The sequence below is a fragment of the Sminthopsis crassicaudata genome, chromosome X (assembly GCF_048593235.1).
Source record: "Sminthopsis crassicaudata isolate SCR6 chromosome X, ASM4859323v1, whole genome shotgun sequence".
Lineage (NCBI taxonomy): Eukaryota > Metazoa > Chordata > Mammalia > Dasyuromorphia > Dasyuridae > Sminthopsis > Sminthopsis crassicaudata.
The window spans coordinates 132,202-159,699 of record NC_133623.1 but is presented as its reverse complement, the minus strand read 5'-3'; the positions used below and the strand labels follow the sequence as shown (position 1 = coordinate 159,699).

At 39.7% G+C, this 27,498-nt stretch overlaps 1 long non-coding RNA gene across 1 annotated transcript in view; it reads left to right on the top strand.

The window, feature by feature from the left end:
• Positions 1 to 27,286, top strand: part of LOC141548337 (uncharacterized) — a 28,775-nt gene extending 1,489 nt beyond the window's left edge. The window contains exons 2-3 of the long non-coding RNA XR_012483906.1: positions 14,831 to 14,893; positions 25,371 to 27,286. This is a non-coding gene — a long non-coding RNA (uncharacterized LOC141548337). The remainder of the gene's footprint in view (positions 1 to 14,830; positions 14,894 to 25,370) is intronic.
• The last annotated feature ends 212 nt before the right edge of the window (positions 27,287 to 27,498 follow it).

Here is a 27,498-nt window from a genome sequence, read left to right as displayed (position 1 = left end):
GTAGCAGGTTCATGGGGACTGGATCCTTCAATATTTGTTGAATTGAATTATGATCTCATCACATCATAGACCTTAAAAGAGAGACTTTGAATGCCATGTACATCATCAGCTTCATTTTACAGATATGGAAACTGAGGCCTCCTTAGTTTCAGTGAATTAAGTCATAGAAGATCATTGGAAATAGTGTGGGAAAAGATGCCAGGATCACTATTTAGAGTTGGAAAGTTCTCTAGAGGTCAAGATTGACACTTTTAAGGACTATTTTGCCCTCTGCTGCTACTGTATCAGCCTGGTTATACCTGAATATCTCTTGAAGAATGTTCTCCGGGCTCTATGTTTCTGTGCTTTCCCCCTGGCGTTCAGGGAGACCAATAATTTTTAAATTGTCTCTCTTGTATCTGTATTCCAGATTGGCTGTTTTGCTTATATTTTAGATTTTCTTCCATTTCCCCTTCTTTTTTTAATTTATTTGACCGATTCCTGACATCACATAGTCATTAACTTCTATTTATCTTGTTCTAGTTTTTGAACTTATTTTCTTAAGTTAGCTTTCTTATCTCTTTTTTTTTTATTTGATTAATTCTGCATTACAACCTTTTGTTTTCCTCAGTGGGTTGTTTGCTTTCTTTTATTTAGCAAATTGTGTTGTTTTTTTTTTTTTAATGAATTGATTTCCTCAGTGTTTTACTTGTTCATAGTTTTGGTGATTTTATTTTTTAAAGATCTGTTGTCTTCAATCAGTTCTTGTCCTTCTTTTTCTAACCTATTGGCTCCCTCTTGATTAGCTCTGGGCGCTTTTCCTAATATTTCTTCTGCAACTTTTATTTGCCTTTTCAAATGCTGCATGACTGCTTCCCAGAATCCTCCTTGGGCTTCAGCCCAATTAATTTCAGGCCATATTTTATTTTTTTTATTATAGCTTTTTATTGACAAAACATATGCTTGGGTAATTTTTCAACATTGACCCTTGCAAACACTTCTGTTCTAACGTTTCCCCTCCTTACCTCCATCCCCTCCCCAAGATGGCAGGTAGTCCCATACATGTTGAATATGTTAAAGTATATGTTAAATATAATATACGTATGCATATTTATATACAGTTATCTTGCTACACAAGAAAAATCACATTTATAAAGAAGAAAAAAATTTCCTAGGAAGAAAAACAAAAATGCAGGCAAAAAAAAAAAATAGAAAGAGTTCAAAAGCTGTGTTGTGATCCACACTCATTTTTCAGTGTTCTTTCGCCGGGTGTAGTTGGTTCTGTTCATCACTGATCAATTGGAAATGAATTGGATCCTCTCATTGACGAAGATAGCCACTTCCATCAGAATTGATCCTTATATTGTGTTGTTGTTGAAGTGTATAATGATCTCCTGGTTCTGCTCATTTCACTCAGCATCAGTTCATGTAAGTCTCTCCAGGCCTCTCCTACACTCATCCTCCTGGTCATTTCTTACAGAACAGTAATATTCCGTAACATTCATATACCATAATTTACCCAGCCATTCTCCAAATGATGGGCATCCCTCCAATTTCCAGTTTGTAGCCACTACAAAAAGGACTGCCACAAACATTTTTGCACATGTGAGTCCCTTTCCCTTCTTTAAGATCTCTTTGGGATATAAATTTTTTGGGGTAGTAAAACTTCTGGATGAAAGGGGATACACAGTTTGACAATGTTTTGAGCATGGTTCCAAAACTTCTCTCCAGAATAGTTGGATCTGTTCTCTGTGACCATATTTTAGAGATGAGGCCTTTATCACAACCTCTGGATATAAATTTTCCCCCCGTTTTTCTGCTTCCCTTCTAAGTTTGTCTGCGTTGGTTTTGTTTGTATGAAAATTTTTGAATTTCATATAATCAGAATTATCCATTTTGCATTTCATAATGTTCTCTAGGTCTTTTTTTTTCCTTGTGTATATTATTTTATTGATCCTGTTTACTTTTCTTGGCCTATATCCATAAAATGCTTTCTATGTTTCTTGGTTTTCATCATAGTCATTGAATCTTTTTTATTTTTAAATTTTTGTATTATGGTAAGTTTATTGATTTTAATACCTTTCTTTATAAACTCATGTTGTAAGAGAAAAATCAGAGCAAAAGGGGAAAACCATGGGAGTGATTAAAAGCAAAACAGAAAAAAGAAGTGAACAAAGTGTGTCTGGATTTACATTTCATTCTCCTTAGGTCCTTTTTCCGGATGCAGACAGCATTTTCTGTCCAAAGTCTGTAGGGATTGCTTTGGATCACTGAATCTCTCTATCTCTCTCTCTCTCTCCTCCTCTCTCTCTCTCTCTCTCTCTCTCTCTCTCTCTCTCTCTCTCTCTCTCTTCTCTCTCTCTCTCTCTCTCTCCCTCCCTCCCTCCCTCCCTCCCTCCCTCCCTCCCTCCCTCCCTCTTCTCTCTCTCTCCCTCTCTCCTCTCTCTCTCTCACTCTCTCTCTCCCTCCCTCCCTCCCTCCCTCCCTCCCTCCCTCCCTCCCTCCTCCCTCCCTCCCTCCCTCCCTCTCTCTCTCTCTCTCTCTCCTCTCTCTCTCTCTCTCTCTCTCTCTCTCCTCTCTCTCTCTCCCTCCCTCCCTCCCCCTCCCTCCCTCCCTCCCTCCCTCCCCTCCCCTCCCTCTCTCTCTCATCTCTCTCTCTCTCTCTCTCTCTCTCTCTCTCTCTCCTCTCTCTCTCTCTCTCTCTCTCTGTCTTTTTCTTTCTTTAAAAAAATCTCTGGGGTTCCGACCCCTCCCGTAGAGGGTGGGCTGAGAGCTCCTGAAGCCCCTCTCCCCCTGCTTTAGTTGCCCCCAAGGCCTGCTCTGGGCTTGTGCTGGAAGTGGTCAACTATTGGCTGCCTTGGGCTGGGAAGGTGGGATTTCAGGTGCAGGGTCTGGATTGTTCTGGTCCCCCACTCCTATGATGCAGAAGTTACCAGTGAACTTTCTAAATCGTCTTGGGGGGCAATGTTGTTTCACTCGGTATTTTTTTATCGGATTTTCCCCTCCCGAATTCATTCTGAGAGAGAGTTTTTACATTGCTTGGAGGGAAATTTACAAGAGGTCCAGGGAGGGTGTCCCTGCCTTTTCTCTGTCACTTTGGCTCAGTCCCTCAGGTGCTGGCTTTGTTGAAGGAACCATTAAAATCCCAAAAGCACAAATGCTAAAGTCAGAAGTGTCTTTACCAATTGCCTAGAGAGAGCCCTTCATTTCAGTGAGGACATTAAGGCAAAGAAAAGTGAATTTCTTTGCCGGAGGTCACACAGCTAATTAGCAGCAGAGCTGTGGTGGGCAGCTCTGCACACCTGGTCTACACCAGCTATACAGAATCTGCTGAAAAGTGGGTAAGGCTTTTATCCTCCATAGACTTCATAATCCACCTTTATAAAATGAACTCCCATGTGGTAAAGATGGCTGCATCCAACATCCAACCCACTCCTTCGAGAAATTCTTAATGGGGACTGTGACAACTTGGGCTGTTCTATGCACCATTCCATTGAGTTTACAGTTCACTGAATGCCCAAATCCTTTTCAAATACCTCGGAGAGCCCAGTGTGCATTCCATACCGGGAGGAGACATCAGCCTAAGACTTGACCAGAAGACATTTTTTATATTTCCTCTGAAAATATTGTATAAATGTGTTATCACAAGTGCTATATAAGTACTGGTTGATAGATATCATTTAGCTTTAACTTTGCTTCAGTTAAAATTATGCCTAGCCCATCCTAAGATTCTCGACAGTGGAGATTGTTTCATTAAAAAAAAAAAACACTTAATTACATCTCCCATGCTTAGCAGAGAGCTGTGCACATTTTAGAGATTTAATAGTTTTTGGTGCTTGATGACTTAATGTTGACCTAAAAGCTATTTACCAGAAGAAAAATAATCGAAGGAGATAAGTTTTCATTCCAGCTCTGATGCTGATTAGCCTTATGACCAGGACCTCTCCCCAAGGTCTCACTTTTTCTCATCTGTAAAGTGAGAGTTTGGACTAGCTGGGCTCAGGGATTGCTTCCGGCTCTAATTGACATCCAAGGTATGACATTTCTCACTTTTGACATTTGCTTGAGGTCCTCTGCCGGCCCTGCATCTGCATTAACTTGTGGAGATTTTGGAACTTTTTTTACAAAGTGGATACAATAGATCAATATGTTAGACCATTTTAAAATTACTAGTACCAACTAACAGGATATTTGATCTGTTGTACAGAATTTGTTGGCTCAGTCTCAGTACGTCTTGCAACAGTTATTTTGAAAAAAAAATTCATCTTAGTATCCATATCTGTGTTCTTACTCAGGCCATTCTAATAGCAGCTTGTATTTGTGGACTAATAGCTGCCCTTGCAGTCTTCTAGCATTCATTGTCTAAGTTTCAATAAGGCTCAATGATCTGCTCCTGGCCATACAGCTGGGGATAGGATGTTAACTCTGCTCATCCTGATTTGAAGCCCAGCACACTTACCACTATACCATTCTGCCTCTGAAGGTTGAAAAATTATACGTCATTATTTTGTTTTCTTGGAGATTTTTTGTTAGGGTGGTATTTGTAATGATGACATTTGACCAGGTGAAAATGGAAGATACTAAGATAGTGGGTACTGTAAATTCTAAGGGTCCAATTTCTTTCTAATCAATATTGTCACATCCAGTGTATCCATGTAACAAAAGGCTGTTGAAATTCCAAATAGTGCCTCCTCATTTAAGACAATATGTGATGTGATAAGACTAGTATTTCAATGAATTCATGAGCTCATTGATAAGAGTATTCCTACCAGGGGTGCAGATTATAACCTGGCTTTAGCTTCTCATCCTATGAAGGTCTCATCTACATTCTCCAAGCAATCCTTCAGCAGGGCTTCCCTTACAATCCTGGAGTCTTGCGTATAAATATTCTCCCATGTACTGCCATGAGTACTGTTGTAATATATGTGCTTGGTGCATGGCTTCTGTCTCATCTCTAGGGCAATGCCTTTTATGCTAGACGTTCTCATGGTTAACCTAGTCAGTTTACATACATTATGTATCTCTCCATTGTTTTGTGCCATCTGAAATGTTGATCCTGTGGATATTATGATGTTTCATAATTTACATAAATGGAACATCAACTGGAAGAATATTGAGAGTAGAAAAAAAGAGGTTTCATCTTTTGGAGGGTCAGGAGGGCAGAAGTTTGGCTTTGTTGAAATTATTATGCCATATACCAAATTCATGGAGTGTGTTCCCTTCTTCTTATTCAATTTTAGCCCCAGCTCATTGTCCATCTGTAGAATCTCTTCAAGGTATGTCTACTGATAGACCGGCTCGTTGGGTTATCCAACCAACTGTATAGATGGCCGAAAGACATCCTTCATCCATTTAAGCTTTTCTATGCATACTGTTAAGCAGAGCCCTCTTGAGTGGTTGTAGAGTGCATTTAGGAGACTGTGATATTTTGCGCCTTTTGGGTATTTTGTTTTATATTTGTCATTTTCACATTTTTTTGATGATTTGTTCTGTGACCTTCTCATAACTTAGTATTTCATTGTTAAATTTCTATTTAAGCTGTATCTTTTCTTTTTGGTCTTTGAATCCATGATTTTTTTTTTGTGGTCTGTAAGGATATATTAATAGCTTTTGGCTTTTTACATTTGTTTGTAACTTCTTTTTGTGCCTTAATCCATGGCCAGGTTTGTGCAAATTTTCTATATGGTGCTAAGAAATATTTATATTCATTTGCTGTCCTATTTCAAAGATGCCATAAGTCTTTTAACTCCAATTTCTCCTGTAATTTATCCAGTTCCATATTTTCCCTTTTATTGATTTTTCCATTAGACTTATTCACAGTAAGAGAGGGATACTGAAGGCTCCTGTCACTGTTGTGTTGTGGCCAGTCTTGTAGCTCAGATGAGGTTTCCTTTATTGATGCTAAGGCATTTAAAGCATGTAAGTTTATGACAAGTATTGGTTTATTGTTTATATTTTCTGGCAGCATGATATAGTTTCCTTACTTATCCTTTTTTATTTTTGAATGTTTTTACTTTGTCATTTTGATCACAGTTCTTTTTAAAATTCACTTAATGCATAGTACATATTTTTTCCATCCTCTTAGGTTTATTTTGTGGATTTTGTGTATCTTTATTTTTAAATGTGTTTCTTCTAAGCACCAGATTGCAGGGTTTTATTTTTTATCTGATCTGTCATTTTTTTCCTTTCATTGTCTTGAATCCATTCACCTTTAAACTTTTAAGTTAGTTTTTTTTTTTTTCCTACATCTGCATCTGATTTTGGGATTTTTTTTCAAATTATAATTTTTTTCCTCCTCTTGTAAACACAGTACTATGTTCCTTCAGTTACTTTGCCTGGATGTTTTTTGAAAATGACTGTTTCTACTGTCTGTCTTCCCATCACTTCAATCCCTTTCTGTCATTTATTATCCCTTTCACTTTAGAATTTTCCTTATTCCTTTTTATCCCCTATTTTTATCTGGATATGTAATTATTTCTCCTTTGTTCTTTTAGTCAAGTAGATTCTTCCATCCTTTCATCCCCCTCAACTAGTCTTATCATTAACTTGTTTATTTTTGTACCCCTATACAAAAAAGAATTCCTCTTGTTTTCTTGATTGTCCATTCATTTTTTCCCATTCTGCTGAAGCCCCTCATTTATGACCCTTCAAGTTATCTGGTTTCTCTTTTTTCTTTGACTTTCTCATAGAGTCAAAACTTCCAAAGTATATCCTTTCTAGATTCTTGCCACTCCTTATACCCTCTGCTGCTTAGCCTTTTCCCCCACTTCTGTTCACCCTAAGGTCTGGAGCTTCTCTCATTCCCCGGTACCAGTTGCCCCCCCCCCAGGAGTTCCAATTCCCCCTTCCAGTATAGGGCGAATAAATTTTTCAAGCACCCAATCCCCCAGGCTACAGCCAGTACAAGATCTCCATCTCTCTTGGTAGAACATCATCAGTCAAAGCTCCTTCCATAGGCAAAGCTCGCTAGGCCTTATTCCTTTTCTGTCCTTTTCAGTCTTTTGCCTTGCTCCTGCTACTTTCCTGTAGACTCTTCTCTTTTTGAATCTTAGGGCGCTGAATCTCAAAGCATTCCAGCCTCCTTTCATGCTGGGTAATACATGGAACAACAAGCCTAGGTGTAACATTTGGCTGGTCAGAACTGGCCTTGGCTGGGTACTAGAGTGTCTGTCCGGCTTGGTGGAATACTTCATATGGTAGCCCAACACCCACCCACCCACACAAACCCCCACTCACAGTTCCTTGCCCTGGTGTCATGTCCTTCTTCCTCTGTTCCATGGTTACCTGGCTTAGCCCTGGCCTTTCCTAGAGCTGCTGGTCTGATGCTGCAAGGTTGTCTCCTCTTGATGCCCATGGTTCCAAGCTTTGCAGTACTGGTGCTCCAGGGTTGACACCTCCAGCAGGTTTTTGTTTCTGTAGAGCTGTGACTGTGTTCTGTTGTCTCCAGAAACAGCCAATCAATCTCTGGGAGGAGATCTGTTGTCTCAACTCAATCTCTCAGTCGCCAACTCTGACCTAGAGCAGAGACTCCGCAATCTCTTGAGTGCTGCCTTCTTTTATCCTCCCAGAGAATGGGTGTGATATAACACAAGGGCTTGTGGGAAGATTATTTCTACCAATGAACTTGCTCCTTTTAAACATTAAGCTCCTCCCCAGAAGTTCAAAGGGGTAAAACTCCCTTTAAGCCGGAACTAGAGAATTAGCATTTAGTAAGAACCTAACATCTCCTCCTTTCTTTTGATTTAGAACATAGGGGGGTCATGACCTTGAAACATAAATCCATCAATATGGGAGGCATTACACATAATTACATAGATTGCAGAAACACATAGTAACATAACACATACTAGAAGTATGTAACAAATAACATGATCAAATAATCATAAATTGAGAATTTATAAATGTCCATAATTCCATTGCCCATTAGTCTCATCTTGTGTTAGGAAATCCAATGATTCCTGCTGGTTTTAAAGTTCTTTAACAATCTTTTTATTAGCCATGCTCTTTCAGTGTCAGATGTTTCTTAGATTTTCTCCTTTGTTTTGAGGTCTTTCTCTTTTTCTGTCTCTTTCCAGGTGCTTGTTGCCACCTATTGGTTTCCTTCTTCATCTGTTTCCTTCTGTCTGTTAAAATACAAGCAAACCCTCTCTCCCAGGCAGTTAACCTATCTAATTTCCTTCCATTTACCACTTTCTAAATCTCTTCTCATCATCTGGCAATTACATTGGAGTTGTTTGCACTGGACAGCCCTGTTGGAAAGGCCTGTATTCGCCCCGATCTGATGGCCTTTTGGCTGACTTATCAGGTAATCCCTTTCTGTAATGTGATTGATTTTCTGCTGGTTGATCAAATCAGAATCCTGACCTTCTAAAGGCTCTTTGGGTGTAACATCACCTGCCATCATGCCCCAAGTCTTTTTTGCCTGGGGCCCTGGACCTGGGCCCCTCATCCCATTTCCCTGAATTAGTCTACACTCTGATTGCCCAATAGAGTCCTCTGTTGCATTTTGGACATGGAATTTTAGGTCTTCTCTCATCCTGTCTTCTCATGCTATCTCCACATCTACACTGAGCTCTTAAATATCCAATTTTTCCACATTGAAAACATCGCCGAGTTTCTCTGGAAGTCCCTTGCCAGGAGGGACCCTGTCTTTCCATGTTCATCATAGTCTGGGTGTAAAAAGCATTTGTTCCCACTGTGGCACATTGTCTTATGATCTCCTCTAAAGTAGCATCTTTGTCTAATCCCCATATAATTCTTTTGCAAATCTCATTGGCATTTTCCTTAGCCAGATGTCTGGTCATTATTTCTGTAGCTGAATTTTCTCCAATAGTTCTTTTGACAGCAGTTTGCAAATATCCCACAAAATCCGCAAAAGGTTCATTGGGACCTTGCTCTATTTTAGTGAAAGCCCCCCCCCTCCCCGATCTTTCTGTCCGGGAAGGACACCCCAAGCTTTTATTGCAGCCTTAGCAATTTGCTCATACACTGTCATGGGATATTTAACCTGTTCTGAATTCTCTCCATAGTGACCTTCACCAGCTAATTGCTCAGAAGTGAATTGTGTGTTAACTCCTATTTCCAAATTGCATCTGACTTGGATTTTACATAATTCATGAAACTCTGCAAGCCACAACAGATTTTGTCCAGGTTCTAAACATGTCCTTGCTGTGGATTTCCAATCATTTGGGGTTAGGACTTCATAAGACAAACCATCTAGTAACATTTTAACATAAGCTGATGTAGCCCCAAAAAGGGTACAACCTTTTTTCAAATCTTTAATTTTATTCAAATCTAAAGGTGTATATCTTCTCCTTTTTTGACCTACAGAATCAATCTCTTCAATCACCGGATATGCATATATAAAATCACTTATATCCTGTCCTTCTCTCTTAGCTTTAACCAATGCTTTTTCTAATCTTGTCATAGGCTTAGGCTGCTTCACAGGCAATTCTGTTTGTGTTTCTGCCTCTTCCCCTCCTCCTTCTTCCTCCATCCCTGAAGGTGGAGTTGATGTGGGCCTCTCAATAATCTGCTCTCTAGGCGGGGTTGAAGCTTTTTCAAGAGAATCAGAGTCATCACATCCTAATTCTTCATTTAAATCCCCTTGCTCTTGGACAAGATCTTAATCTTTCCTTTTTTCTTCATACTTCCTACTCTGTTAATTTTAAAAACTTTTCTTTCTCCTACAACTTCTACAAAAGTTTAAGGCTAATTGAACTACATTGTACATATAAATATCTCTGCAGAAATTGAACGAGGTCCATTTTTTTGTGTGAAATTCTTTCATTTCAAGTCCCACTAGCTTCCAGTTATCTACATTTATTTTTTCTTCCTCTAAAAACCAAGGGGACGTGCGTCTTAATGTAGCCAAGAGTTTAGCAATCTGTACCCAGGTTACAAGTAAACTCTGCTCCTCAATTATCTTAATTATACTGTCTATAGTACTATTCTTTTTTTTTTTTTGAGGCTGAGGTTAAGTGACTCACCCAGGGTCACACAGCTAGGAAGTGTTAAGTGTCTGAGACCAGATTTGAACTTGGGTTCTCCTGAGTTCAAGGCTAGTGCTCTATACACTGCGCCACCTAGCTGCCCCTATAGTACTATTCTTGATTGGGAGTGGAGCTGAGACTGCCGCTGGGGCTGGGGTTGAGTCGGCTGAGGTCGAGGGAATGTCTTTAGCTAACATCTGCCCCATTTCAGCTATAAGCGATTGCTGGTTTAGCCCTTAAAAAGATAAGTTCCTTATTTGTCTATTAGAATACTCACTTAATCTTTAACAAAGTCTCCTTGTTACTCACTGTTATTTCTGCATCAGAAAGTCTTTTTCACTGGGATCTGAATCGAGGTTTTTCCACTGGAATCAGGATCCTGTCTGTCCCTGTTCGGGTGCCAAATTGCAAAGGTCCAGTCTAGCTCCTCTGAAGGGCTCAGAATAAGTCCTTGTCAGGATAAGCAAAAGTCTTTGCCCCACGTTGGGGACGCCAATATGTAGTGTTCTATTGTCTCCAGAAACTGCCAATCTCTGGGAGGAGATCTGTTGTCTCAACTCAATCTCTCAGCCGCCAACTCTGACCTAGAGCAGAGACTCCTCAATCTCTCGAGTGCCACCCTCTTTTATCCTCCCAGAGAATGGGCGTGGGATAACACAAGGGCTTGTGGGAAGATTACTTCTACCAATGAACTTGCTCCTTTTAAACATTAAGCTCCTCCCCATAAGTTCAAAGGGGTAAAACTTCCTTTAAAGGCTAAAACTAGAGAATTGTTAAGTACCGATTTAGCACTTAGTAAGAACCTAATCTCATTATCTCATTAGCACTTAGTAAGAACCTAACACCCATTGTAAAGGAGAAACTGTGTCAGTGATTCCTGAAATTTGTAACTGCAAGGCTGTACCAGGATGTGGTAAATGGGCTTAAAAGTGTACCTCACTAAAGGTTCGGGGCTGATCTCTACTAGCTGTCCATTTCAGAAATAGGGTTGTTGTTAAATGTCAGTTGTTGCAAATGAAATATCTGTGAAGTTTATTTATTCAGATATTAATTTAGAACTTTGATCAAAATCATTCTAAATATCTTTATTCTTTTATGTTTCTCTACTCCTCCCCCTTCCTTTCTGTAACCTCACACTCACTTCCTTTTTCTTTTCTTCCCTTTTCCTCCTCTTTACTTTTCCTTTCCTTTCTCTTTTCCTTTCTCCCTTCCTCCTTCCCTTTCTTTTTCTTTCTCTTTACCTTAACTTTTCCCCCTTCTTTTCTTTCTCTCTTCCCTTCCTTTTCTCTTCCTTCCCCACATTGTCTTCCCCCTTCCCTTCCTTTCCCTTCTCTGTTTTCTTGTCTTTCTTTTCCCCTTCCCTTTCCTCACTTCTTCATGCTAGATAGAATTGACAGGTTCAGGTAGAATTTTAAACAACAGATTAGATTGTTTAACTTGGTCATCTTTACAAAAAACCCAGTGGCACATTGTACATACTATTTGGCATTTTGATTCATTGTTTAACACTTAGCAAAATCCACATGAGAAATATTCAATAGAGAGAGAGACATATTGAGTATGAGCAGGGTGTAACACTTTCTAAACCAGAATTATAAAAGAGAGATATGTTAAAAGATGTTTTCGATGACATCTGTGTATGTGAGAAAGGAAGATCACAAGAGTGAGAAAAGTCAGTGGGGTTACACAGGCTGATTGACAATGTGCTTTTGATGGGGATTGAGGTCCCTTTAAGATTCCTTTTCTGATCCCCAAACCCCTTTAGGACTTACCTTTGATTTACAAGATCTGCTAAAAACCACCCTTTTGTACTCTAAGGGGAGAGATCCTTATCTGAGCTAATTTGGGCTGTACCCAGCCCCCATTCTTTTTTTTTTTCTTTTTTTTTTCCCCCTGAGGCTAGGGTTAAGTGACTTGCCCAGGGTCACACGGCTAGGAAGTGTTAAGTGTCTGAGACCAGATTTGAACTTGGGTTCTTCTGAATTCAAGGCTGGTGCTCTATCTACTGCGCCACCTAGCTGCCCCCAGCCCCCATTCTAATGATCTGCTCAGGTTTCCCAACCCCCACCTGGTGGGTTCTGGCTCCCGAGGAATCAATTTGGGACTCCACCCATAGGCCCCTTCAAACAAATAAAAGAGCCAAGCTGGAATCATCTCTTTGCAGAGAGTTGAAACATGCAAGCACCATGCTTTGCATCACAGATTCTCTATCCTCCACTTTTGGTGTATTTCTTTCTCTATCTAATACCTTTTACTAACCAGACTTTAATCTTACTTCCAAACCCTACAATAAACCCTTTTTTATCAATCTAGGTTTTCAGATCTGTAAATTCATTTACAGGGGACTCTTGCGCCACTATTAGAACTACTTTAACTTTGTATCCTTGTGCCGAATCCAAAGGGGTTGCAGAGGAGCTCCATTTGACTCCCTGTACCCCGAACCTGCCACTAGACCTCAATTAATCCTAATTTTATTTAGATATGCCTTATCTAGACCTCAACATTTGGTTATACCTCATCACTTTCACCTCTGATATCCTCATGATGTCAGGAGTATTCAAGAAAGGCCCCTACCTAGTACATCAGGGAGTCCTGCTGTGCTGCACTTCTAGGAGGACAGGGACAAGAATTTGACAAGCCTTAATGGGTTGTAATCTTCACCAGGAGAGGGAATATCTATGCAGTGAAGTCACAGATCCATTGGCATTATCAAGGGTACAAATAATTTATTACTAAGTACTCCACATACTGGTGACAAACCTCAGGGAACTTGCTTAGGTTAGTCCTCAGGAAGCAAACACGGTTTGTTATCAGAGCCAAATAAAGCTTTTTTGTTGCCTCCCAGACTTTGTAATTTGTTGGTGGGCCCTTCAAGACCCCAGAATCCTCTCCATGCTAGCCACTGATTTGAATAGGACTTTGTAAAAGTCAGAAAAAATGAACAAGCCATTTTTTGTCTTAAATAAATTTGGCACATATATAATGTACCATCTAGGAAATACATAATGAGAAGAGGAGGTGAAGCAGTCTTGTAAGGGATAACATAATGGATTGCACACATACGGCACTGCTTTAATGATAAGAAGACCTGAAGGAAGGACCCCAGCACATTGGGAAGCGCCTTTCCCCACCCTACCACCCTTGATGATTTATTAGAGGAATTTGAAAAAAGTCACAAAACATAGTGTTAAGCTACATTGATGTTCCGGAAGCTACACTACTGGAAGGATTTGCCCACATTGATGAAATTGTAGACATACAGGAGGATTGGAGTCATTGGTGAATCTTAAAGAAGTAGCCTTAATTGCATTGAAGAAGGTGATTGAGGGAAGCTAATAATAATGGTACAAAAGAAGAAAAAAGTACTTCAATGCAAGATTGCTTAAAATGTAAGGATAAGACTAGAAGGAAGGTCAGGGGGAGATACAAGTAAACAGAACACCTTTGGAGCTAATGCTGAATTTACTATTATACTTAAAAATAATCTGTGAGAAATGGATATGCACAGTTGGATGTTTAAAAACTATCGGCTTCCTGGGCTCAGAATATGGCTGGTGGGTATGTGAAAAGTAAAAATGTTGTTACATCTTTCTCTTCTGTGTCATATTCATTCAGCAGTTATTTATCCACATTTATGATTTTACTGAAATGAGAGAGAAAATAGGTCTTTCAAATAAAGTGAGTAAACATTTATTAAGGATCCTTAAGTGTTCAACACTGTGCTAAGCAGACCTTCAGTTCTAGATGTCAGGGAGCTCACATTCCAGTTCTGTAGAAGAAAATGCAAATAACCATATATAGAGAAGATGTAGGCAGGAGAAAATCATAGCTGGAAAGAGATTGGGAAAAGCTTTTTGAAGAAAGTAGAATTTTAGCTGAGACCTGTATGCTGTGAGGTAATGGCTCTGTAAGCAATATACTTAGGTGATATGGTAATGTGATGGCTCTCCTTATGGTTGGCACTTGCTGAAAGTTTAGTGGTGAGGTAATAGTAGGCAAGGATTGGAAGGCTGAGGGAGAGAGATCAGGGTCACATGACTGCATGATGAGGAGGAGAGAGCCTAGAGACTCTGGACTCCAGAAGCCAGGATACATCCTTGGCAATCCCAGTGGCAGCTTGCCTGCCTCCTTCTCTTCTCCCCCTAAAGACCAAGGATTTTGATTGATCCTGACTCTGACTGATCCTGAGGACCTCCAGGGAGCTAGTCCCGACATTATGCTTCATTGTTTTCAATTATTTCCTCTCTAGTAAATATAATAAATTCTCCTACATCCAAACCTTCTAAATCAGTTATTCAGTCTGAAAAAACGGTATACAGCCTGGCTTCCTTCCAATCTTAAAAATATTTGTTACCCACTAAATATTCATTTTTGTATTAAGAAACATAATTGTGGAAATATGTTCTCAGGAACTGGAAACGAGGATCCTGAAGCTTAAATAATTTTTGTTGGCTCCCCTCCCTTCCATTCTCAACCTCCTAATCTAAAAGAGGTTATGTTTATAATAGGAAGAAAAACTTTATTAAGTATACTAATTGTAAAATGAGGATTTTATGTTCTGCAGTGACAGTTCCTGATTTTGAAAAAGTTAAACTAAGAGAAAGAGAGTAACTTTACCTTTGATAAATAAATTTTTATTAAAAATGTGCATTCTATTTATGGCTGTGGAATAACTGGTGTGAACATGATGTTCCTAGCACAGCATAGAGAATGAGTACAGTGAAACTGGGGGAGGATACAGAGTAATACCATGTACCTTGCTAAATGGCTCCTGCACAAGATGTGCTTTTTTGATAGACTGCTTGCTCTTCCTTAGCACACTACTGATTTCCCCTCCCATCCACTTTCTCTTTCTCTAGTCTACTGGAGCCTTGGAGAGGTGGACACGTTTGAAAGGAGTCTACCCCTAGTTCTTGTGTGAGGTAAGCATCTACTGTTTTGTTTGCAGCCTCACAATATCTGGAGGGGAAAGGGTCCTTTTGGGGAGAGGTTTTAGATTGGAAAAGGAAACGAGGAAGAAAAAGCTGTTGCTGGTCTTCTCCATATAGGATGTGGCCAGGAGGGGCTGTATACAAGTTCATCCTAGGCTTGGGGATGAAGGAGGCATGGCAGAATGGAGGGTTGTCTCCCCACATTCCCATGGAGGTGGACATCTGTCTGGGTTCTGTTTTCTCTTCCTTCTTCCAAAGGCAAGAAACATGGAAGCAGTGGGTAGGACTGTTTGTTTTCTAAGCCAATCTAAGGGGGTGTAGTGGTATTTGCATTTCTTTGATCCATAGAGATTTAAAGCAGTTTTTCATATGACTAGAAATGGTTTTAATATCTTCATCAGAAAATGGTCTGTTCATATCATTTGACCATTCATCACTTGGAGAATGGCTTGTATTCTTATCAATTTGAATCAATTCTCTATATATTTGAGAATTGAGACCTTTATCAGAACCCTTGGATATACAATTTTCCCTCAGTTTTTCTGTTGCCATTCTAATTTTGTGTGCATTGGTTTTGTTTGTATAAATGTTTTTTAATTTAATATAGTCAAAATTATCCATTTTGTCTTTTATAATGTTCTCTTGTTCTTCTTTGATCATAAATTTTTTCTCCACCGCCTGCAGAAGTAGACTATCCCTTATTTTCTTAATTTGCTTATAGTATCACCCTTCAGCTGTAAATCATGAACCTATTTTAAGCTTAACTTGCTATAGTGTGTTAGGTGTTTGTCAGGGACAAGTTTCTGGCATACTATTTTACAATTTTCCAGCAATTTGTGTTAAATAGTGAACTCGTATCCCAGAAGCTGAGGTCTTTGAGTTCGTTAAACATTAGATTATTGTAATAATTGGCTAATGTGTCTTATGAACCTAACCCAATCCACTGATGAACTTCTCCATTTCTTAGCCAGTACCATATGGATTTGATGACTGCTGTTTTATAATATAGTTTTGGGTCTGGCACAGCTAGGCCACCTTCCTTTGCAATTTTTTTATCAATTCCCTAGGAATTCTTGTTCTGAGCTTTCTTATTTTTTCTAGCTCTGTAAAGTAATTTCTTCATAGTTTGGTTGGTATGGCACTCAGTAAGTTGATTAATTTTGGGAGAATTGCCATTTTTCTTATACTTGCTTGTCCTACCCATGAGCACTTGGTAATTTTCCCATTGTTTTGATCTAACTTTATTGTGTGGAAAGTGTTTTGTAATTGTGTTCCTATACTTCTGGATTTTGTTTGGCAGGTAAAATCTCACATATTTTATATCATCTACAATTATTTTATTTTATTTTATATATTGTTTTATTTTAAGTAGGATTTCTCTTTGTATATCTTACTGCTGGACTTTGTTGGTGACATATAGAAATGCTGAAGATTTTCATGGATTCATTTTGCATCCTGTAACTTGGCTAAAGTTAATAGTTTGTAATAGTTTTTTATTTGATTCTCTAGGATTCTCTGAGTATACCTTCATGCGATCTTTTTGTTTCGTGTCATAATTTTGTTTCCTCATTACCTGCTCTAATTCCTTTAATTTCTTTGTCGTCTCTTATTGCTAAAACTAACATTTCAAATACAATATTGAATAGTAATGGTGATAGTGGGCGACCCAGAGTCTTGATTTCATGTGGTTTTCAAGGGAAACCGGGAAAGCTCCAGTGGATTCCAAGCTTCACTCTGCCATGCTGCCTTTCTCTGGGTGACTGAGAGCTGTTTGTTCATCCTACCTTCCTCTGAGGCCAAATAGGAGCAAAGCAAGGAGTCGAATGCCTTTTCTATGTCCACTGTCTTCTCATTCCTGCCCCTGCTCCTGATGCCTTGGAGATAGGTAAAAGAGGTCTAACAGGTCTACTTATGTCCAGTATGTATCTTCTTCCTTTTTTACTGCCTCAGTTACACTGGAGGAGCTGATACTCTTCTCTTCTTTCTCTTGATTGTAGTAAGTCTCCATAGGATCTAATTTATCCCATTATAGCTCCCTTTTCTTCTTTTCCCAATACAATCCTTTTTCAACCTATAACTGCTTTTTGTCTTTCATATTATAACATCAGTTGCAATTTCTTTTTTTTCCCATTTTTTCTTAAAGTTTTTTTTTATTCAAAACTTATGCATGGATAATTCTGCAACATTAGCCCTTGCAAAACCTTGTGTTCCAGTTTCCCACTTCCCTCCTCTAGATGGCAAGTAGCCCAATATATGTTGAACATGTTATAAATATATGTTAAATCCAGTAGATGCTTACACATTTATACAGTTATCTTGCTGAACAAGAAAAATCAAATCAAACCAGAACAAAAAGATGAAGACAATAAAATGCAAACAAACAACAACAAACAGAGTGAGAATTCTATGTTGTGAATTGTAAAGTTCTGTTGTCTCCAGAAACTGCCGATTGCTCTCTGGGAGTAGATCTGCTGTCTCAACTCAATCTCTTGGCCAGATTCTTCTTCCTGTAGAGAGCTGCCAACTCTGACCTAGATTAGACACTCCTCTCCCTTGCTCAATGTTGCCTCCTTTATCCTCCCAGAGAATGGGAGTGGAATAACTCAGGGGCTTCTGGGAAAATATACTTCAACCAATGAACTTGCTCCTCCTGAGCATGCAAGCTCTTCCCCAGAAGTTCAAAGGGGTAAAACTCCCCCCAAAGGCCAGAACTAGAGAATTGTTAAGTACAGATTTAGCACCTACTAAGAACCTAATATCTCATTATCTCATTAGCACTTAGTAAAAACCTAACAGTGAACCACCCTCAGTTCCCACAGTCCTCTCTCTGGGTGTAGATGACTCTTTTCATTGCAAGACCATTGGAAGTGGGCTGAATCATCTCATTGAAGAGAGCCATGTCCATCAGAATTGATAGTCGTATAATATTGTTGCTGCCATGTACAATGATCTCCTGGTTCTGCTCATTTCACTTCTCATCAGATGCAATTTCTACCCACCCCCTGTGTCTCTTTCTGACCTCAGAAAAGAGATTTAAAGAGCTAAAAATACCATTTTCTCCTCTGGGGATGGAAACAGTTTCTCCTTTAAATACCATGTTTTTGTTTTCTTTCTAGGCTTCTTTGAATATCAGTTTTTCTGTTTAGTTCTGGTCTTTTCAAGAGGAATGAATCAACGTCCCTTTGTTCATTCAAGCTCTTTCTCCATCCCTGAAGGATGATGGGTCTCTGGGTAGTGGATTCTTGGTTGTAAATAAACCCAGGTTTTTTGCCTTGGAGAATATGGGCCTTCCACCCTTTACTGCAGATGCTGCCATAAGCACTCTGACTGTGGCTCCTCCATACTTGAGTTGATGTTTTCCTTTCTTGGCAGCTTGTAGTACTTTTTCTTTGAGATCATCATGCTGGTTTCTTAGGACTGTCTTTCTGGGATCTCTTTCTGTATGTGACAGAGGAACATTTTTTTATGAAGAGTAATTATTTTTAAATGATTTTTTCAATTAATAAGACTTTATTTTCTTGAGAATATACTTATTTCACCTTAGGAAATAGTTCCTAACCTCAAAAATACCCAAACACTGCAGACTATAGAATATACTGCGTTACACATTACTTAAAATGGTCTGTCCAAAGAAACAAACAGAAAAAATCTAAATACGTTTCTGCAAATAAAGAAAAAAATAATTGGGTTTAATTATGAAAAAGTCCAGTGGTGAAAAAGATATTTTCAGATTTACAAAATAAAAAGCCAAAGATGGCGTTATACTTATTTAGAATATATCTTATCACTAGCATGTGATTTGATAGAAACTTAAAGAAAGGCTTAAATATGTGTCATTTCACCTTTATAATGTGGAGATCAAGAGCCATGTCTAGTACTTTTAATTTTTAAATAGACATAATCTCTTTTTTGATACTTTGAGGATTGCTGATTTCATTAATGCTGTAACTCTCCCTGTTATATGTCTTTTAATCTGGAGCCTGCCTTTTCAGGTTGTATGTTACTAGAAGGGGCAGAACTTGTTTGTCCCGGTACCTGACACAATACTAACAGTTATATGGGGACTGGATCCATCAATATTTATTGAAGTGAATTATAATCCCATTGCATCATAAACCTTAAAAAGAGATGGTACCCTGAATGCCATGTACATCGTCAGCTTCATTGTATGGATATGGAAACTGAGGCCTCATTAGTTTTAGTGAATTAAGTTATAGAAGATCATTGCATATAGAGTGGGAAAAGATGCCAGGATCACTATTTAGAGCTGGAAGTGACTCTAGAGGTCTAGATGGACACTTTTAATGTTTATTTTGCCCTCTGCTGCCATTATATCAGCCTGGTGATACTTGAGGATCTCTTAAAAAATGCTATCCAGGCTCTGTGTTTGTTTGTTTTTTCCCTGGTTCTTAGGGAGACCAATAATTTTAAAATTCTCTCTCCTGCATTTATATTACAGTTTGTCTGTTTTTCTTATATTTTATATTTTCTTTTATTTTCCCTAATTTTTAGGTTATTTTATCGATTCTTGACATTGTACAGTCATTGACTTTCATTTATCCTGTTCTAGTTTTTAACATATGATTTTCTTAAGTTAGTATTCCTATATTTTGTTTTCCTCAGTATTGTTTTTTTTTTTTTGCATTTAGCAATTGTTTTTTTTTTTTTAACGAATTGATTTCCTCAGTGTTTTCATTTTTTAAAAATAGTTTTGGAGATTATATTTTTAAAAAAACTATTGTTTTTTTTTTTTTAAGTTCTGGGAATTGATTTCCTTCACAGTGTTTTTCTTTCTTTGTTTCTTTCTTTGTTTCTTTCTTTGTTTCTTTCTTTGTTTCTTTCTTTGTTTCTTTCTTTCTTTCTTTCTTTCTTTCTTTCTTTCTTTCTTTCTTTCTTTCTTTCTTTCTTTCTTTCTTTCTTTCTTTCTTTCTTTCTTTCTTTCTTTCTTTCTTTCTTTCTTTCTTTCTTTCTTTCTTTCTTTCTTTCTTTCTTTCCCTCCCTCCCTCCCTCCCTCCCTCCCTCCCTCCCTCCCTCTCTCCCTCCCTCTCTCCCTCCCTCCCTTCCTTCCTTCCTTCCTTCCTTCCTTCCTTCCTTCCTTCCTTCCTTCCTTCCTTCCTTCCTTCCTTCCTTCCTTCCTTCCTTCCTTCCTTCCTTCCTTCCTTCCTTCCTTCCTTCCTTCCTTCCTTCCTTCCTTCCTTCCTTCCTTCCTTCCTTCCTTCTTTCCTTCTTTCCTTTCTTTTTCTTCTTTTCCAGTTTTATGAATTTTCAGTTCAAACTCTGCTACTAGGCTACAGGAAATACTACCCAAAATTCTTGTGCTACTTTGACCACAGAAACCCCTTGTGTTTGATGACTTTTTGTGGCAGGGGTATAGTCCTACATGGTCTCTCCAGGCTGTAGTCTGGTTTTCTTGGCAGGCAATTTGCCTTCTGCCCTGGGACTGGAGGCTATGTCACTGGTCTGCTGTCCTACTGACCCAGAACCTAGGATGCCCCTTGTTGATCTGCTGTAATTAAGACCCTCTCACTGATTATGCTGGACACTATGGGATCTTGGCTGAGCACCCCCTTTCAGCCCAGGGACATAGATGTTTCTTGAAGTGCATCTATTCTCTCTTGACGTAAAAAATTGATTTCATTGCATGAGACTGTTTTCAGAGGCTTGATTTTTTTAAAATAATAATTGTTTTCATTTTTACCAAATATGGAAAGATAGTTTTCAGCATTCACCCTTGTAAATCCTTGTGTTTTAAACTGCATATGTTTAACATATATTGAATTACTTGCTGTCTAGGGGAATTATTAAATCTTTTATTTTTATTTTTTATAGTAAGTTTATTTTTAATATACTTTTCTTTATGAATCATGCTGGGAGAAAAAATCAGAGCAAAAGGGAAAAACCATGGGAGAAATTAAAAAAAAAAAACAACATGAAATAGAAGTGAACATAGTATGTGTTGATTTTTATTCAGTCTCCTTAGGTTTTTTTTTGGATGCAGATGTCATTTTCTGTTCAAAGTCTTTCGGGATTGCCTTGGATCACTGAACCTCTGTCCATCTGTCTGTCTCTTTCTCTCTCTCTTTTCTCTAATTCTCCTTCCTTCCTCTCCTTTTCATTCTAGCTCTCTCCCTCTCTCTCTCTCTGGAGCTCTCTCTGACTCTTTGTGTCTGTCTCTTTCTCTCTGACTCTGTTGCTTTTCTTTCCCTCCTGCTTCTTTTAGTTTCTCTGACCCTCCTGCTTCTTTTTCTCTTATTCACTGTCTCTTCTTGCCTAGCTTTCTCTTTCTACCTCTGGCACTTTCTTTTTCTCCTTCTCTCTCATTTTGCCTCGCTCTGGCATTCACTCTTTTTCTCTATTTCTTTCTATATTTTTCTCAGCCAATATCATTTCTCTCATGATCTCTTTGTATGTCTGTCTGTCTGTCTCTGTCATTCTATATCTATTCTATGTAATTCTGTCTATTCATCATTTTCTCTCTGTGTATCTGTTTCTGTCCCTTTCATATTCTTTTTCTCTTTATTTCTCTCTCTCTTTACTATTTTCTCTCCCTCCTCTTTAACTGTATTTCTTTCTGCCTCTTTCTCTATTTTTTTTTCAGACAATATCTTTTAGTTTCTCTGTGTGACTCTATATTTCTGTTTTTCTCTCACTCTATTTTCTGGTTCTCTCTGTCATTCTCTTTTTCACTTATTCTCATTCTTTCTCCTCTCCCTCCATCCCTCCCTCCTTCCCTCCTCTCTCATTCTTGTTCTCTCTTTTCTTTCTCTTTCTCTGTCTCAATTTCTTTCTCTCTTTCTCTGTCTCAATTTCTTTCTCTCTTTCTCTGTCTCAATTTCAGGCTTTTCTTCTCTGTACATCTGACTGTCTGTCTGCAAGAATGAGACCAAAACAATGAGGGCAGGAAGGAAGGAGAGAAAGAGAGGGAGGGAGGGAGGGAGAGAGGGAGAGAGGGAGAGAGGGTGGTAGAAGAAAAGGTTGAGTATGAGTGAGAAAAAGAATGAGAAAGAGAAAGTCAGGGATAGAAAGAGAGAGGGGGGGGAGACAGGCAGAAAGAAAGACTGAAAAACAGAGGAAGAAAAATACATGTAGAAATACAGAGAAACAGAGAGAGAAAGAGATGTAGAGTCAACAAAAAGAATAAAGAAACATACAAAGCCAGTGAGATAGAGCCACACAGAGAGAAAGATTAAGAGAGACTCAGGAAAACAGACAAATATAAACAGATAGATAGATAGGAGACAGATAGAGACATAGATAGAGGGAGAGGGAGCTGGAGCTTGAGAAAGAGAGAGACAAAGTCAGAGACATAGCAAGCTAGAGTGAGCACAAGAGAGAGAATCCGGAAAAGAGAATGTCAAAGAGACAGTGAGAGAGCCAAAAAGTGGACAAAATGAAAGAAACAGAGATAGAGGAACAGAGAGAAACATAGAAAACGGAGTGAGAGAGTGGTGGGGCTGCTGGTGGAGGAAAGAGTGAGTGTGAGTGAGAAAGAGAGAGCAACTAAGAGAGCTTAGATAAAGGGACAGAGACAGACAGTGAGACAAAGGAAAAGATATTGTCCAAGAGAAGCAGAGAAAGAGGCAGTACACAAAGAGAGAGACACAGAAAGAAAGGAGAGAGGGGAGGGAGGAGGGAAGGGAGGGAGAGAGGAGAAATTGTAATTCATTTTTCAATGTGTGAATTAAATAGATGTATATATTCACAATTTAATTTAGCTGTTGTTACATATTATGGCCACTGGATGGAGATAGTCACTCAATTTTTGATAACTTAGTGCAATTCACAGACATGGATATTAAACAAAAGCAGGGAGAAATACTTTCTCCTCTCTCTCTCTCTCTCTCTCTCTCTCTCTCTCTCTCTCTCTCTCTCTCTCTCTCTCTCTCTCTCTCTCTCCTCTCTCCCTCCCTCCCTCCCTCTCCCTCTCTCTCTCTCTCTCTCTCTCTCCTCTCTCCTCTCTCTCTCTCTCTCTCCTCTCTCTCTCCCCCCTCCTCCTCCCTCCCTCCCTCCCTCCCTCCTCCTCTCTCTCTCTCTCTCTCTCTCTCTCTCTCTCTCTCTCTCTCTCTCTCTCTCTCTCTCTCTCTCTCTCTCTCTCTCTCTCTCTCTCTCCTTCCTCCCTCCCTCCCTCCCTCCTCTCTCTCTCTCTCTCTCTCTCTCTCTCTCTCTCTCTCTCTCTCTCTCTCCCCCCCTCCCTCCCCTCCCTCCCCTCTCTCTCCTTCTCTCTCCTCTCTCTCTCTCTCTCTCTCCTCTCTCTCTCTCTCTCTCTTCTCCTCTCTCTCTCTCTCTCTCTCTCTCCCCCTCCCTCCCTCCCTGCCTCCCTCCCTCCCTCCTCCTTCCCCCCCCTCTCTTTCTTTTAATTCAAGCTTTGTAGAAGAGAATGTATGAGACACAACTCTTTGTTGCTGGCAGAGTCTCTCTAAGAGAAAGAGATAAAAAGAGACAGAGACAGCCAGAGAGACAGATAAAAATAGAGACAAAAAAATAAATATATGAGAGAGAGAGAGTGAAGGGAGGAGAGATGGGGGGAAGAGAGGGGAGAAAGGGGAAGAGAGAGCCAGGAATGAAACAAAGTCAGGGAACCAATAGAGAAATTTAGAAAAAGAGAGAGAGAGAGACATCATAGATAGAGCAGAGGGAGGGACAGAAAAATAGAAAATAGAGAGCCAGAGTTAAAGAAAATGAAAAACAGATTCTCTGAAGAATCAGAGAAAAGAGAGTAAGAGAGACAAAGAGAGTCATATTATTTGTGGATTTTTTTTATTATTTTCTTTGACTTAATTAACATATAATATTACTTTTGTTAATATTCTTATTAGTTTATTAAATAATCAAATAAATTCTTAACTAATTTAAATAAATTCATTCATTTATTAATTCCTTAAATTTTACCAATCAGTTAATTATTTTATTAATAATTAAATAGCTGTATCAATTTATTATTAATTTTAGCATTAATTCATTAATTTTATCAATTAATTTACTTGGTAGTCAATGGCTGAGTCAGGAGAATCAAATGCATGTGTTCTGATGCCTCATCCAGGGCCCATTGGAGTGGAAGTCACATTGTTTGAGGATTTGGTTTTCAGTTTGTTTATTTTTAATAATTTAATTAATAATTAATTGATTATCACCTGTATTAATATCTATCTTCCTCTATTTTATTAATTAATTAATTCCATCCATTTGCTATTAATTAATTTCTATTACTTTAAACAGAGTTTATTAGTTTATTAATTTATTAGATTTGTATTGATTTAGTAATTAATATATCGCTCTATCAGTTTAATTAATGATAAATGTAATAAATTGATTGTCAGTTTCACTGACAATTAAATCAATGTGATTGATGTTTAATTATTAATTTTTTCAGTTAGTTTTTTTTTTTAATGTTATGCTTGAACTCCCCCCTCCTATATGTCTTTTAATCTCCAGCCTGCCTTTTCATGTTATATGATTCCAGAAGGGGCAGAGCTTCTTTGCCCACCACACCTGACACAATAGTAACAGGGATATGGGGATTGGATCCATGGACATTTGTTGAAGTGAATTATAATCTCTTTGCCTCAGGGACCTTAAAAGAGAGACTGCACTCTGAATGTCATGTGCTTCATTTTACAGATATATAAACTGAGGCCTTCTTAGTTTAGTGGATTAAGTTAGAGAAGATCATTGGATGTAGAGTGGGAAAAGATGCCGGGATCACTATTTAGAGCTGGAAGTGACTCTGGAGGTCTAGATGGACACTTTGAAAGATGGTTTTGCCCTTTGCTGTTCCTGTATCATCCCGGTTGGTAGAGCTTTTCCTTCCAGGACTGAGAAGGCTCAGGAGGTATCAAAATGCTTACTGAAAGAGATCAAACCTCGTTTTGGCCTACCTAGCTCCTTCCAGAGGGACAGTGGGCCGGCCTTTACTTCTCAGGTAAACTGGGCTGTAGCCAAAGCACTCCAAATCACCTACCTCCTCCACTCTGCTTGGTGTCCTCAGGCTTCTGGGAAGGTGGAGAAAATGAAGCAGACTCCCAAGGGAGTCCTCACTACAGTGTGCTTAGAGACCAGAGAGGAACGGATAAAGAATCTCCCATTAGGACTTCTTAGAGTCCGAAGTGCCCCTTGGAAGAACATTAAGCTGAGCCCTTTGAACTCCCGCATGGACAGCCTTTTCTAACCACTGACATTCTTGTAGATCCAGAATAGCACCTGGCCACTCAGTTTGCCACTCAGCTCTGAGCAGTTCAGAAGGCCCTTTCTGAATATGCAAACGAGCATCTTCCTAAAGCTGCTCATGCTCAGGCCGCCTCTCCTGCAAATCCTGGGGACCTGGAAGCCTCAGGGGTCTGACCCTGTATGTGTAGGTGGAAAGGCCATAAGAGGTCCTTGTGATCACTCCAGCATCAGTCAAACTGGAAGGGGCCCCCAGCTGGACTCATGTTTCTAGGATTAAAAATGCTGCGCATTATCTCTCTTTCAGATACCTCAGGATATTCCTGTAAGCCCGAGCTGAAGTTTCTCTTCACAAGAACCCTGACAAAACTCTGGAGAAAGAAGGGTGAAATCGTCTGTTTTCTCTCTCGCTCACTAGAATCTGCTTGCTTCCTTTCTCACCATGAGCACTCTACTCCTAATACTCTGTCTGCAGCTTTCCTGGTCTTCCTCTGTGAGCCCTCGCCAGTGGGGAGACGACTTCCTGGGCAGACTAGGGAACTCTGTGGGCAATGGGGGGGCCAGGATTGTTGGCTGTGCCATCAACACCCCAAGGTGGCCCACAGAGGCGGCCTTATGCATTTTTGGCAAAGGTCCCATTCCACATGTCACTGTCTCCTCCCTGGACGCCACTCCCTTTGTCCTAGCGACCCCCCAGGGGAACTACTCTGACCGACTGTCCCCTGTTTTCTTGCTGGGAAAGATCTCATCTTTACACATCACCACCACACAGAGGCAGTAGTTGTCACCGTGGCCCATAATGGCCATGTTTACATACCTGATGTGGGGACACTGACTTGTACCACCAATACTGTGGGGGCCAGGGAGTGTGACCTCTCTGGAGCCTGCCGCAATTTCACCTCGGCAACTTGTACTAGCTGCATCGGTGGGTCTCAGGCGAGATGCACCTATGACTATGGACCCTCCCCACAGAGTAACTGTAGGCTATCCATTCCAGGATTATCCTGGCAAACTCAGCCATGATGCTTCTACAGCACCTTCCTTGAGGCTTCTTCATAAGCTCCTGAAAACCAACATTGTGACTGATAGAAAGTCATGTAACTCCAGTCATCCTTGGGGACAGGCAACCAGGAGGCTGCTCCAGAACCTGACCTCAGGCAGCATCTGTGCGCCAAAGGGATATACTTTTCTCTGTAAAGTAAAATCTCCCTTCTACTTCAATGTTCCAAGGTTCCAGTGAAGAGAATGCCTCTGACTGGGACCCTCCCCCACCAGTAATTCTCTCCACCCATTGCTTAAACACCTTTCAAGCACTATGGATCTTGCACTCTGGGCCACTTAGTGCTCCTTTCACTGTATATACTGCTAGAACCTCAGGCACAGCCCCCACCCCCTTCAAGGAGACTGAAGCCAGGATTTGGCAAAAAGTTCTTTGGTTCTTAAAGAGAGGCACAGCAAAGATAGTTCCCTGGTCGGAATACTTAGAACAGAAAGACTTTCCACCACCTTACTGGGCCAATGAACCACCTGCCAAAGCATCATAGGAAAGCTGGTTGGATGCACGACATTTGGGGAGACTCCTTACACCCCCCCAGTCTTCCTCTGGGTGGGATTCCTGGCTGTGATGTCTACTAACTACTCTACTAACTCCACTCCCAATTATTATTGTTTTTACTCATATCAGGCTCCTGCATTTTCAAACTGTTCTTGAGATTGTTTTCCTCTAGGCTCCAAGCTATGAATTTTCAACTGCTCCTTCAGCCTGGAGATCATGGGACGACTGATTGGGACACACAACACCCCTTGGACGCTAATGTTGCTGTCTTCAGATCTCATACTTCCCCTCTTGCCCTGAACCCCCAGTGAACTTAGAGATATCTCTACAACCCTTGTCAGCTCGAAGCCATTACAGAAGAATGAGACCTTCGCCCCTTTACCCCAGATGAATTTGGGGGGACTGCTTGAGTGTGGAAATGATGGGAGCGAACCCTAAAACTAAATTTGGTGTCTCAGACACTGAAAAGTCTGGGGAAAAGCATACTTTCCCAGACAAGTCCTTCCCAACTTAAATAGCATCATTCAGTTGGAGATCTTGGTCTGATAATCAGCTCCAACTGTCCCACAGCTCCAGATTTACGCATAAAACAGGGGTCTGTTTACACAGTCTGCTAAATTCCACATGAGAGAGCTCCTTAGTGAACAATAAAACTTTGTTTTTGCCACAGATTTCAGGGTTCTAGAATTCTTTCATATTTGGACCTATCTGAAATCACCATGGAGGGCCATGAGGTAAGCTTTTAGAGAGTATGGCCATTTCTGAGAAATTTCTATTTTCTTTCTTTTTTTTAAATTGTTAATATTATTTTTTAAAATTAATTTTATAATTATAATTTTTGACCTTATATATGCATGGGTAATTTTTTTTACAGCATTAT